Raw genomic sequence first — 11,981 nt, 5'->3', positions numbered from 1 at the left:
TTCTTTTCCATCTTCTTTGTATTTTACCCCCTGTGTACCATTTGCTTTCTCTTGTAAGCATGACTTATATTTGAAATAAACAAAAAAATAACAAACAAAAAAATGCGCAAAAAGAAAAATCAGCCAAACTATCTTTGCTGCAGTAAAGCGCTCATAAAGAAGGAACATCTTTGTGCTTCTGTGTGAGAATTCCTCCTTTAAAGTTTGCCTCAGGTGTGCAGAGCTGTCAAGGTTTTTACAATGAGCACAAGATAAGTCACTTTTTACACTTTCTGCATTAAAAATGAAATAGCTTTGAGCAGCTGGATGGTCATTGACACTTAAATGGAAAACACAACCTGGTGAAGAAAATTCTTATAGGATTTACAGTTGTCAATTACATCATCGTCTCTCCTGGTACACATGCGAGCATTTAGGCACACATGTAAGCACACACATCTGCTGCAGCCGGGTTAAATACATGGTCCTGGGTTCAATCTGTTCGCCTCAGGAAATCATTACAGCAAACAGCGCACAGCATGAGCTCCTACATCCCCGCTTTCATCGGCAACTATCTAACCCTCACTTTGCTGCTTCACCGCATTCTCTCCTCCCTACATCGAGTTTATTCTGGCTTATCTCTCCGAGCTCCTTGTTTTTGATCTCATTTTAGTCCTTGAATCTCCATTTCATCATTTGTTCCTCTCATCCTGCATTTCTTTGTCACAAATCCTGCTGTTTTTGTTCCCCCTTGCTCAGCTCTTCTCGAAGTCCACCATCCTTTCTGCTTTCCTCCTCTTGCAGCCTTTCATCCCCATCTTCTCTCCTCTGGACCTCATGGTTCCCAAGGATAAAATGTCAATCACTCTTCACTCATTTCTTCCCTTTTATGTCCATCTTTTGCTCTGTTTAACACTTCAAACCACCTTTTTCTTGCATCCTTTTTTTTTTTATCATTGTCACACTCATTCTTTCCACCATCAGCATTTGCTCATTTCTTAGTTCATTCTTGCTGTATTTTAATTGAGGAAGTGGACACGCAGACACCGCCACCATAAACCTCCACTGACCAGCTGCTCTTTTTGCTCCCCTCCTATTAACCTGAACTGCAAAACTCATTCGGCGGATAACACACAGCCAGGATTAATATTTCCTGTAGGGTAGCACCTCACTGAAATAGAAACACTCCGGCTGCATAAACATCCTCCCTCGGTGAGCCCATCTCGACAGATTACCGTCCCTCCTCGAGATTAAACAAATTTCACCGAGATTACAGCTTTACCATTTCTGGACCGCTCTGCCTGCACGCTTGTTTAGTTATTAGCCTGCTGACATAAATCCCTGGTCCAAAAGTGAATGTGCAACTAAGACCTTATGTACGGCACGCACTTCAAGAGGTGACATACATAAATATGTACATGCAGCCGCACTCTTGAGAGCAGGGAATTCAAGTGACAAAGCACAAAGGGACATTTTCGCACTTTGCTCTCATGTCGTTGAACTCCAACTCTGCACCTGCTTCTTAATGCTGTCTTTCCTTCCCACCACCTTTGCTTTCTCTCTCTCAACATCCTGCAAGCACAGGATGATTAACACTCTGAAATCCCACCAGTTTTCCAAAATCAGCTTTGAAAGTTAAACTCCAAAGTCCCACATCTCACACACACACACCTTCTAAGGCATGTAGCCCTCTACCAGGTTCAGTGTGTTGCTGCACTAATCCTCCACCAACAATAGGGAACGGAGAGCGCCGCCTTAGGTCATACGTGTCACGTCTAATGAAAGGCCTCAACTGGAGAGGGGCTAGCTTTGTACGCACAGAGTAAACAAACACCCAATGACCTTCATGATTTTACTCACACACACACACTCGCAGTGATTTATAGTTCAATTAACAACAAGAATGATAGTGGTGGCATTTAAGTTGCGTGAGCACGCTTCACATCCCCACAGTGAGAGGGCAGAATAGCCAGGAGACGATGTGCTGCAATACAAATAGGGCTGCAACTAACGATTATTTTAATAATCGATTTATCGGTCGATTATTTTTTCGATTAATCGATGAATCGGATTTAAAAAATTAATATCCACCTCTTTATTCAGAAATAGAAGATTTGGAATGACAGAACAAATAAGATCATTGTAGAGAAGCCTTTGTCTTCAACCATCATGTCAGTGATGGTCATGTTGAGGATGCTCTCAGTCAGACAGCTGCTTGCTGTAGTGGACATGATGTCTTTCTCATCATGAAGCCTGTCAATGCAGTTCATCCTGCCTCACTCCAACCATAGACTGTATATAAAGATGGGCGTAGCATCTGGCTCCAAAAATGAAGCCCACCCGGAAGTGTCAAAACTTGCAATATCACGCTGTCCGCTAGGGTTGGCTCCAAAAAGCTTTTGCTCCATAGACCCCAATTCATTTTTGGAAAAAATAAAATTAGACTGATTTTCTACAGCTCAGGATTTTTTTCCTGTTAGTTTTCATGGTCAAAATGAGAGATCAGGTGGCCGATCTTAAAATAAATCAATACTGAATTTTAAATAAATCGTTAAAGTTGGCGGAGCCAGGGGGCGTGGCTATACTTGATTGACAGTTCCATAGACTAATCCTGCCCCGAGTTGCTCTCCAGTCCAGCCTGTTTGATGATGCTTTTTACGTCACTGGCTCCAAAAAAAATCCAAAATGGCGACCAGGAAGTAGCAAAATCCGGGCTTCATTTTCTCGGCGTTGAAACCAACGGGTGACGTCACGGTTAGTTCACACCTGACTCCAACACAGACCAGTGTCTTCACTCAGATGTCAGAAAATTAAAACTTGAGGCTTAATCTTCAAATTGTTACCACCATAGTGTGCAAGTTACGTTCATTTATAATGCATATCCAAACCCTGCTTAAGCCAATTAAAGTGAAATAAAACGTATCTCTCACAGTCACACACGCCCTATCACTGTCATTAATCAGTTAATAAGCTAACATCAGGCAGCTACCAGAGAGACTAAAGTTATGCTTCCTCACTTTAAAACTGAACAAACGTAGGATAATGCAGTGACTTAAAGTTTGTGTCCACTCGATGCGACACATCGCATGTGGAATGCTGGTCCGGTTGTGGTGTGTTTCCAGCTGTGATCCAGTGTGTTTACCTGCAGCTCATTTGCATAAAGGAGACTCGACTTCTACTGTCCTCAAACATCTAAACTAGCCTTCGGTGAACTGAAACAAGGACAGATTCAGCTGCTGCAGCTTATTTCTCGCCTCAGTTGCTTTAGAAATACTTTTCCCTGTAGTGTTTTTGAAATAATAAAGTTTGTCACCGAGCCGCTGTGTTTATCAGACCCATCTACCGGACGGTCAAGCTGAAAGCGCGGTCACGTGACCACGTAGTGGAAATGCTCCAACACTTATGAGGACTTCGGTCAAACTGTTTTCTCAGTGTCAGTCATGTTTCATTTGTTGAATTTTCTTTTCCTATAAAAACACTTCCTCCGCTCTGCCTCCACCTCGCTCTGTTCAAGTTGCTCTGCAGGTGAAGTAAAGGGCTCCGCGACATGGCGAGTGACGTATGAATCAATAATGCAATTCGTTGCCAACGCTTTTAACAATCGATTATTATCGATTTTATCGATTCGTTGTTGCAGCCCTAAATAGAACGTCCACCTAACGCAAAGTGTGAGAGGTCCAGGACCAACATGGTGGCAGCAGAGGTCACATGGTTCAAACAGAGTGCCTATGTGTGTGCGTGAATGTGGGTGTGTGCATTCATGCGTGAGTGTGTGTTCATGTATATGTGTCTGGGCGTTTGTGTGTCCCAGCACTGCAGCTGCTGTCAAAGGGAAACCCTTGTATCTCCAAGTAAAAATCAACTCCCATCTAATGTCAAAAAAATTGCTGATGTTGAATGAATCAGTGTCAAAAAGTAACTGGAAACCCAGTTTAATGTCATCAACAAACTTGCTGTCATCATGAAACCTTTTCAAAGAGCTTTAATTGGCTAATTAGTCTGAAACGACTCTCTAAAGGAAGCAAACGGAGCTTCTGTCATCATTCTGGAGACACGAGGTTTTCATCGAATCATGCTCTTGGATTGAAATGTTTAACTGCTTCTGCATGCCGTCTATATGTAGCGTGTGTGTAGCCTTTTAGCCCATGTGTTATATAATGAAGGACATCAACTGTCGCTTAAATGCTTTGGCTGCTGATTTAAAGCGAACATATAAGCAAAACTCTATACAGCCGGCATCCATATGAACTGCCGCTCCACACAACAGACGGGATCACTTTTCCATTTCACCCTCACCCTCTTCCACACTCACTCATCATAATGGCGTGGGATATAGTGTCACGGTTAATATTTGCAGGGCATTTTTGGGCACTTTGATGTGATTTTCAGGGACAGTTTGGAGCTTTTTAGGCAACTGATGCAATTTTATAGAGCTGTAAAATTTAGGCAGCATTAATGGAGCGTCATTCAGAAACACTTTACTGCTTCTTCAGGCTGTGTGTTCATGTCGGTTACACTTTTCATGAAGGCTTTTTTTCAAGTTCTAACGAGCTGCTTTATTAATAGATAATAATACAATCAGTCAACATAAATAAGAAAGAGAATCTTTCTCCTTCAGTACAACTTACATTTCCTTTTCATTTTCTTTAAATTTCCACTTCAGTTCATGTGAAAGTGATGAATTTATGGCCCTTTATAATGATTTACTTGTTATAAAGTAATTAAGCCACTGATAAAGGCTTATTAGTTTCTCAGTTTTTAATCAACTATCAGGCCCGCAGGAATAAAGAGTTGCACCATTAACAAACGGTTCCCTGATTACAATTAACAGTCTGTTGTTTTATAATGTAAATAACAATTAAAACAGCAATCTGAATAATATCGCCCTCTGATGGGCCTGCAGTAACAGGGGTCCCTCTTAATAAGCTGATAATAAATGGATTTTGATTGGATGCTCTGCAGCTCTGCAAGGTCCTGACCTGTTACTGGAGGTTTTATAAATTACAAATACCTGGCACTATAGCTGCATGATACTTGAAAACACTGACATTGTGATATTTTGTTCTGCGATTTAAAAAAACAAAAACAAAAACAGGAATTGATTTTAAATAACAATGTGGAGGGCATCTACACCGGAAGTAAACTATATTAGCCATTTAGAACCTTTCTCATGTGGGGTAACACCAGCAAAGGCATCCAAAATAGTGTTTTTGCTTTGAATTTCATTCTGATAAGGCTTTGCACCCTTCACACAGAACTGCATGGTGCTGATGATTTAAATGGTCAAACAAACCAGTTGTGTTGCCTCACATGGTGACAACAGTTATAAGACGCTGCTGACAGAGGACCTGTTCCTGGTCAACACCGTCCTCTCTGTCGCAGAAATATTTCCATACAGCTGACGGTGTGTTTCTTTTTCCAAACAAATCTTCCTATTCAGTGTTTTCTGTCCTTTTTCTATGCTCTGTTTGCTATCCATGTGCGGAGCCTGTATGCCAACAAACTGTCAGTGTATCCAAGAAGAGGAAATGGTGATGTGGATAGTCATGGAAAAAGAACTTTGCTTAAGTTTAACACTTATAAAAAGCTGCAAATATGCATCCACACATCACAAAAGTTCAACCTGCTGTTATGAACAGCTTACTGTACAGTAGCAAGTCTTTTTGGAAATGATGCCAAAATCTATCAAATCACAGATCGTGCCACATGTGCAGTCTAATCTGGTAGAGTTACATACACTCACTCTTCAGTTTGTTCAATACCCCTGTGAAATCTAATGACATCCAATCCTATGAAATTGTCGATGCTGTCAAAAAGGTGATAATTCTGCTTCATTAAGGTCTCTACTGCATTTTTAAAGTCTCCCCATAGTTTGCCCTCCTCAATGGGTTGATCAAAATACTAGAAAGACTTTTAAATGTAAAGCAGTCCAGTACACCATCATCACCAGACACTGTGACCTTAATAATGAAGATAAAGTAAAATTAATGGCAGAGCTGTTGTATTACATAAGATTTCACGTGTGCCTAATAAAGTGGAAGCAAGTGTACCTACTAATCCTCTATAGCTTACAGATGGCTGAATGCAAATACAAGTCCAGTAAATCACTCAAAAAAGCGCTGGAAGAAGTTTTTAATATAAGTACAAATACTGCAGTATAAAGACACTGTTGTGCATTCAGACTTTTATTTAAGTAAAAGTACACATGTATTGGTATCAATCCAAAGCAATAAAAGTAATAGTTCTCATTATGCAGAATGGTCTATTTCAGAATAATTTATATTTTAATTTGGGATTTATAGTCATTGATGTTTTCATGTGTTCATCACTTTATTGTTGCAGCTGGTGAAACTGATTTTAATTATTTTATTTGTTTGTAAATTTCAACCTTATTCCACATAAAGGAAGTTCATCTTAATCTAATTACAAGGTATCATATTTTCCTTTTCTTTGTTTAATTTTGTATAAATAATCTCAATATGCAAAATAGGAAAATGGAGCAGAGTATAGAGCACAATAATTGTTTCTGAATTGTAGTATAAATATAAAGCAGCATAAAATGGAAATACTCAAGTAAAGCACAATCAGTTCAGAATTTTGCTTAGGTTCAGTAGTTAAGTAAATGTACTTAGTTACTGGACACCACCTCCAAAAAGTCCTCCACGGGACTAAAAGTTCTATAAACTGAATTACAAACTTGGAAAACACCTGCTTCTGAAGTATTTACAGTGATATTTTCTTATAGTGGCAGAGTAGCGATCAAATTACAGTCTCAAGTTATTCCAGACAAGTTTTTAAGTTTCATTACCAACAGACTGAGCTCATCAGAGTATCATGTGACTAAGCTGCTCCACATGCTCCCACTAATGGTAAGACATTCTGTCATAACCTACAGGGGCAAACAGTCAGATCCATATGAAAACATGCTGCAGAGTAATGAAGCATTTCGTCTGCTCCTGGCTAAACCACACACTCAAATGTACAACATGTCGGAGAAAACATGAGCATGAACATACTTGAGAACTTCTTGTACTATCCAGCTCTGCAGTTGAAGGTTTTTGGAAAGAAAAAAAAAGACAAATCATCACTTTGAGGTCTTGATATTGAAGAAGGAACTTTTACTTAAAGTAGTAAAAAAAAAAGATAAGTTTCCCTCAAAGTTTCGCTCCTCCGTCTCCACCCCCAGCTTTCTGATTACCTCCAGGGTTTAGTTGTCACTCTCTATTACCTCTCACCTGTCACCGGTGTGTGCGTGAGCATGCATGTATGCTAAAGCGTAAAGTGTGCACACGTATGCGCCTGCGTCACCGCTTGCTGCAAGTGAGAGGACATATAAGCTGACAGATTCCTGGCTGTATCAGATGTGACAATTCTCCCCCTGCAGCTGCTTTACCTTCCTCTCTCTCCCCCTCAGTCCTGCCAGGCTTCACTGGGCCCACACACACTTAAATGTGGGTCAGCACCCACTGACTTAAGGGTTTGGCTGTGAGCTGCTTCTGTGTTTGTCTTTGTGTTCGGTCTGTTTATCTGGGTGAAGGTGCTGGAAAAATGCTTGACATATGAAAAGCTGAAAGACAGGCGGCTTTTAACGCGTCATGTCTTCAAGGTGGCATCTCAGAATTTAGGGGGGTTTAAAATACTTCATTCCAAGATGATAATTTTTGTCTGTCACAGTCAAATCCATATCCGTCAAATGTGAAGTTCACAGGACCAGCAGACACACAGGGAGTTGGCCCCTGTAGCTCCATTTCATCCTTCTCCCAAACTTCTAATGGGCCATCTGTCTGCAGCTTCAAATAGGCCTGAAAACCAGCTAGAAACAACCCGGGTAAGCTGGAAGCTGCTTGAAAACTTTTCATTTAGCACATAATTACATTTCTTCCATTTCAAGGAGGCTGAATAAAGAAAAATCCTTTGGCAGACACTGTGGCAGAAGGAGAACTGGTAGCAAGTTAGCTTATTAGCATGAAAAAAGCCACTCCAACACTAACGGCTTCAACAGCTGAATAAATAACACTGTATCGGCAATTTGCACCACGGATTGGATTTGTTTTACATTTTCAAGGTGACTGGAAATAAAAACTAGCCCCAGTGCTGTTTGTATCCAACAGCTAGATAACAACAGAGAGAGACTGGGCTACTTGAAAGCTGAGAAATCACTAGAGTGTTGCACTGTAAAATAGGACACCTTGCCAGAAAAGAGACACTATAAATCAGCTTGTTGATCTTAATAAACCACGCTTACCACGTTTACATGAGACCTTTAATTCCTCTTTAATTTGGAAATCAAGTTAATTCCACTTTAAAATCTCCTTGTAAACACTTAATTCCAAATTAAAAAGTTAATTCCGAATAAACTTATTTTCCGAATAAACTACCTGGTTTCTGCCGATGTTAATTCCAAATAAACTAATTCCTGTGTACGTTCTGTTCGTGTGTACAGTTAATTCCGCTTTAGTCAATTCCAGTCATTCTGCGCATGCATGGCTCCTCACATAGCGATGACGTAGCGGTGTACACGTTCGGTGACTACTGGCGCAATAGAAGTAGTACGCCATTGTCGAATTGCTGTTTCAAAACGACAATATAAAGAAAAACAAAAGCATGCTTTTTAGTTGATCCTCCATGTTGTTGGGGAAATGAAATGCCACGACAAATGGAGTTTGTTTTCTTCCAGTAAACAGGGATACATCATGTCCATTCACTGTCCAACTGGAATCTTTTCAAATGCCCAAGCCTTAAAGCGGAATTAAGGAAGGGAAATAAATGTGCGGACCATTTAAACCTTAATTCGGAATTAATATTTCCATGTAAACACAAAGCACAAAACCTTAATTCCGAATGAGTTAATTCCAAATTAATAATTCCAAATTAAAGAACTTCATGTAAATGTGGCCACTGTTGCTACCTTCACTAATGAATGCAAAGGCACATCAAAAATGTCCAGTTTGAAAGAACAACAAAGTCCACATCAGGTGTTTGGAGGAGAGGATGGAGCCATAAGTCAGACCGAGGCTCACATTGCGTGTTGAGTTGTTATTCTGAGACTAACATTTTGATTTTATTCATTGTTTACTTTCAAATGGCAATCACTGTAATTAGGTTTATGAAAATACTACACATAGGTTGACACTTGGTTTTCCTCAAACATAACTGAAAATGCAGTTTTGCTGAATGGGAGCATAAAGTTGTGGAGACTAGGTTGGTAAGTAACTGCTCTGTGTCTGCTGCAGTGGTTACCTGCTTTACTGGGGGGTTTGGATGAAAAGTTGGTTAAATCAGTCGAGCCTGATGGAGAGGAGAAAACTGGGAGAAAACGAATCACAATGCCAAGCAAAAGCAATTGGGTAGCCCTAAAAAATTTAGTTTCTGGCAGACAACTAGAGGCAACTGTTGACAATGTCACTTTGTGGTGGATTTCTGGCTGGCATTATACTTGATGAGTTCTGGAGTTTGTGAGGGTCCACTTGCTGTAAATTTCACAGTCTCACCAAGTCCATGAGGGTCCATGTGGATACTTCTGCACGCATACTGTACATGTTCTGTAGAAGCATATGTGCATGGAATACATTCCTCTGTCTGTAAAATGAAGCCCAATTGTACAAGAGTTTGTCAGAAAATTGCATTTTTTCTCACTTGATTTGCTACCTCAGTAAACATACAGCACGATGTTCATTATGTAAATGATGTTCCCTTTTACAGAGAAATAGACGATAAAGCAGGGTATCACCATGCATGGTGCCATCAACTTCTCAGATAGATCCTTCCTTTGCTGGCTATGTCTGGTTCAAACACCACACTCAAAGCTTTAGAATGGGAATTCATGAACTAATGGGTGACATTGTGGTGAGTAGATTCATCTTGTATATTCAGTCTAAAAAAATAAATTAATCCTTATAACATAACAAATCTGTCAGATTCCACAAAGTTAGCCACAAAGTTTTCCATTAATTTAAAAATTAAAATCTGACGTCATGGATAACCTGGGCTTGACCTTCCTAGTGGTCAACCACCTGTCTGCCTGAAACTATTACTACCACAAATGTAATCTATTGTGTTTTCATCACTAATGACAAACTGCTTACCAGGAGGTTATATGAAGTTTTGCATTACTGGCAAACTGTGGTGGCAAATCCCCACCGAACATGTGAGCCAGTAATGTCAGTCTTCTCATGGCTGCCAGAATGTTGCTGGAAGGTTGCACTAGTGGCCAAAACTCACACTGGGAAACTAATTTCTTTGCTGCAAATAAATAAGTTTGGTACAAGTCTAAGAAACTCAGCACAATAACGTATGCCACCATATAATAGCATTTCTTACAAGATGACAGCCCAGTTCCAACCTGCAATACAATGTGACATCAACTTCACATTCTCTATAGACTTCTCGATAACTATTACTTTTGCTAGCATGATGGCTAAAGAAACAAGCAGGCACATAGAAGTTGCTACACACGTGGACAAAATTGTTGGTACCCCTCAGTTAAAGAAGGAAAAACCCACAATTCTCACTGAAATCACTTGAAACTCACAAAAGTAACAATAAATAAAAATTTATTGAAAATTAAATAATCAAAATCAGCCATCACTTTTGAATTGTTGATTAACATAATTATTTAAAAAAACAAACTAATGAAATAGGGCTGGACAAAAATGATGGTACCCATAACTTAATATTTTGTTGCACAACCTTTTGAGGCAATCACTGCAATTAAACGATTTCTGTATTTGTCAATGAGCGTTCTGCAGCTGTCAACAGGTATTTTGGCCCACTCCTCATGAGCAAACAGCTCCAGTTGTCTCAGGTTTGATGGGTGTCTTCTCCAAATGGCATGTTTCAGCTCCTTCCACATATGTTCAATGGGATTCAGATCTGGGCTCATAGAAGGCCACTTTAGAATAGTCCAACGCTTTTCTCTCAGCCATTCTTGGGTGTTTTTGGCTGTGTGTTTTGGATGGTTGTCCTGTTGGAAGACCCATGACCTGCGACTGAGACCAAGCTTTCTGACACTAGGCAGCACATTTCTCTCCAGAATGCCTTGATAGTCTTCAGATTTCATCGTACCTTGCACACTTTCAAGACACCCTGTGCCAGATGCAGCAAAGCAGCCCCAAAACATTACTAAGCCTCCTCCGTGTTTCACCGTAGGGACAGTGTTCTTTTCTTCATATGCTTGGTTTTTGAGTCTATGAACATAGAGTTGATGTGCCTTACCAAAAAGCTCCAGTTTGGTCTCATCTGTCCAAAGGACATTCTCCCAGAAGCTTTGTGGCTTGTCAACATGCATTTTTGCAAATTCCAGTCTCGCTTTTTTATGAGTTTTTTTCAGCAGTGGTGTCCTCCTTGGTCGTCTCCCATGAAGTCCACTTTGGCTCAAACAACGACGAATGGTGCGATCTGACACTGATGTACCTTGGCCTTGGAGTTCACCTTTAATTTCTTTGGAGGTTGCTCTGGGCTCTTTGGATACAATTCGAACGATCCGTCTCTTCAATTTGTCATCGATTTTCCTCTTGCGGCCACGTCCAGGGAGGTTGGCTACTGTCCCGTGGGTCTTGAACTTCTGAATAATATGAGCCACTGTTGTCACAGGAACTTCAAGCTGTTTAGAGATGGTCTTATAGCCTTTACCTTTAAGATGTTTGTCTATAATTTTTTTTCGGATGTCCTGGGACAATTCTCTCCTTCGCTTTCTGTTGTCCATGTTCAGTGTGGTACACACCTTTTCACCAAACAGCAGGGTGACTACTTGTCTCCCTTTAAATAGGCAGACTGACTGATTATGAGTTTGGAAACACCTGTCATGTCAATTAAATGACACACCTGAGTTAATCATGTCACTCTGGTCAAATAGTTTTCAATCTTTTATAGAGGTACCATCATTTTTGTCCAGGCCTGTTTCATTAGTTTGTTTTTCTAAATAATTATGTTAATCAACAATTCAAAAGTAATGGCTGTTTTTGATTATTTAATTTTCAATCAATTTTTATTTATTGTTACTT

The 11,981-nt window shown here is 40.1% G+C and overlaps 1 protein-coding gene across 1 annotated transcript in view; it reads left to right on the top strand.

Moving 5' to 3' along the window:
• Window positions 1–11,981, top strand: part of shisa8b (shisa family member 8b) — a 75,151-nt gene that overhangs the window by 2,792 nt on the left and 60,378 nt on the right. The window lies entirely within an intron of this gene.

This window comes from Acanthochromis polyacanthus, chromosome 19, assembly GCF_021347895.1.
Source record: "Acanthochromis polyacanthus isolate Apoly-LR-REF ecotype Palm Island chromosome 19, KAUST_Apoly_ChrSc, whole genome shotgun sequence".
NCBI lineage: Eukaryota > Metazoa > Chordata > Actinopteri > Pomacentridae > Acanthochromis > Acanthochromis polyacanthus.
This window is presented reverse-complemented; position numbering and strand designations above follow the sequence as displayed.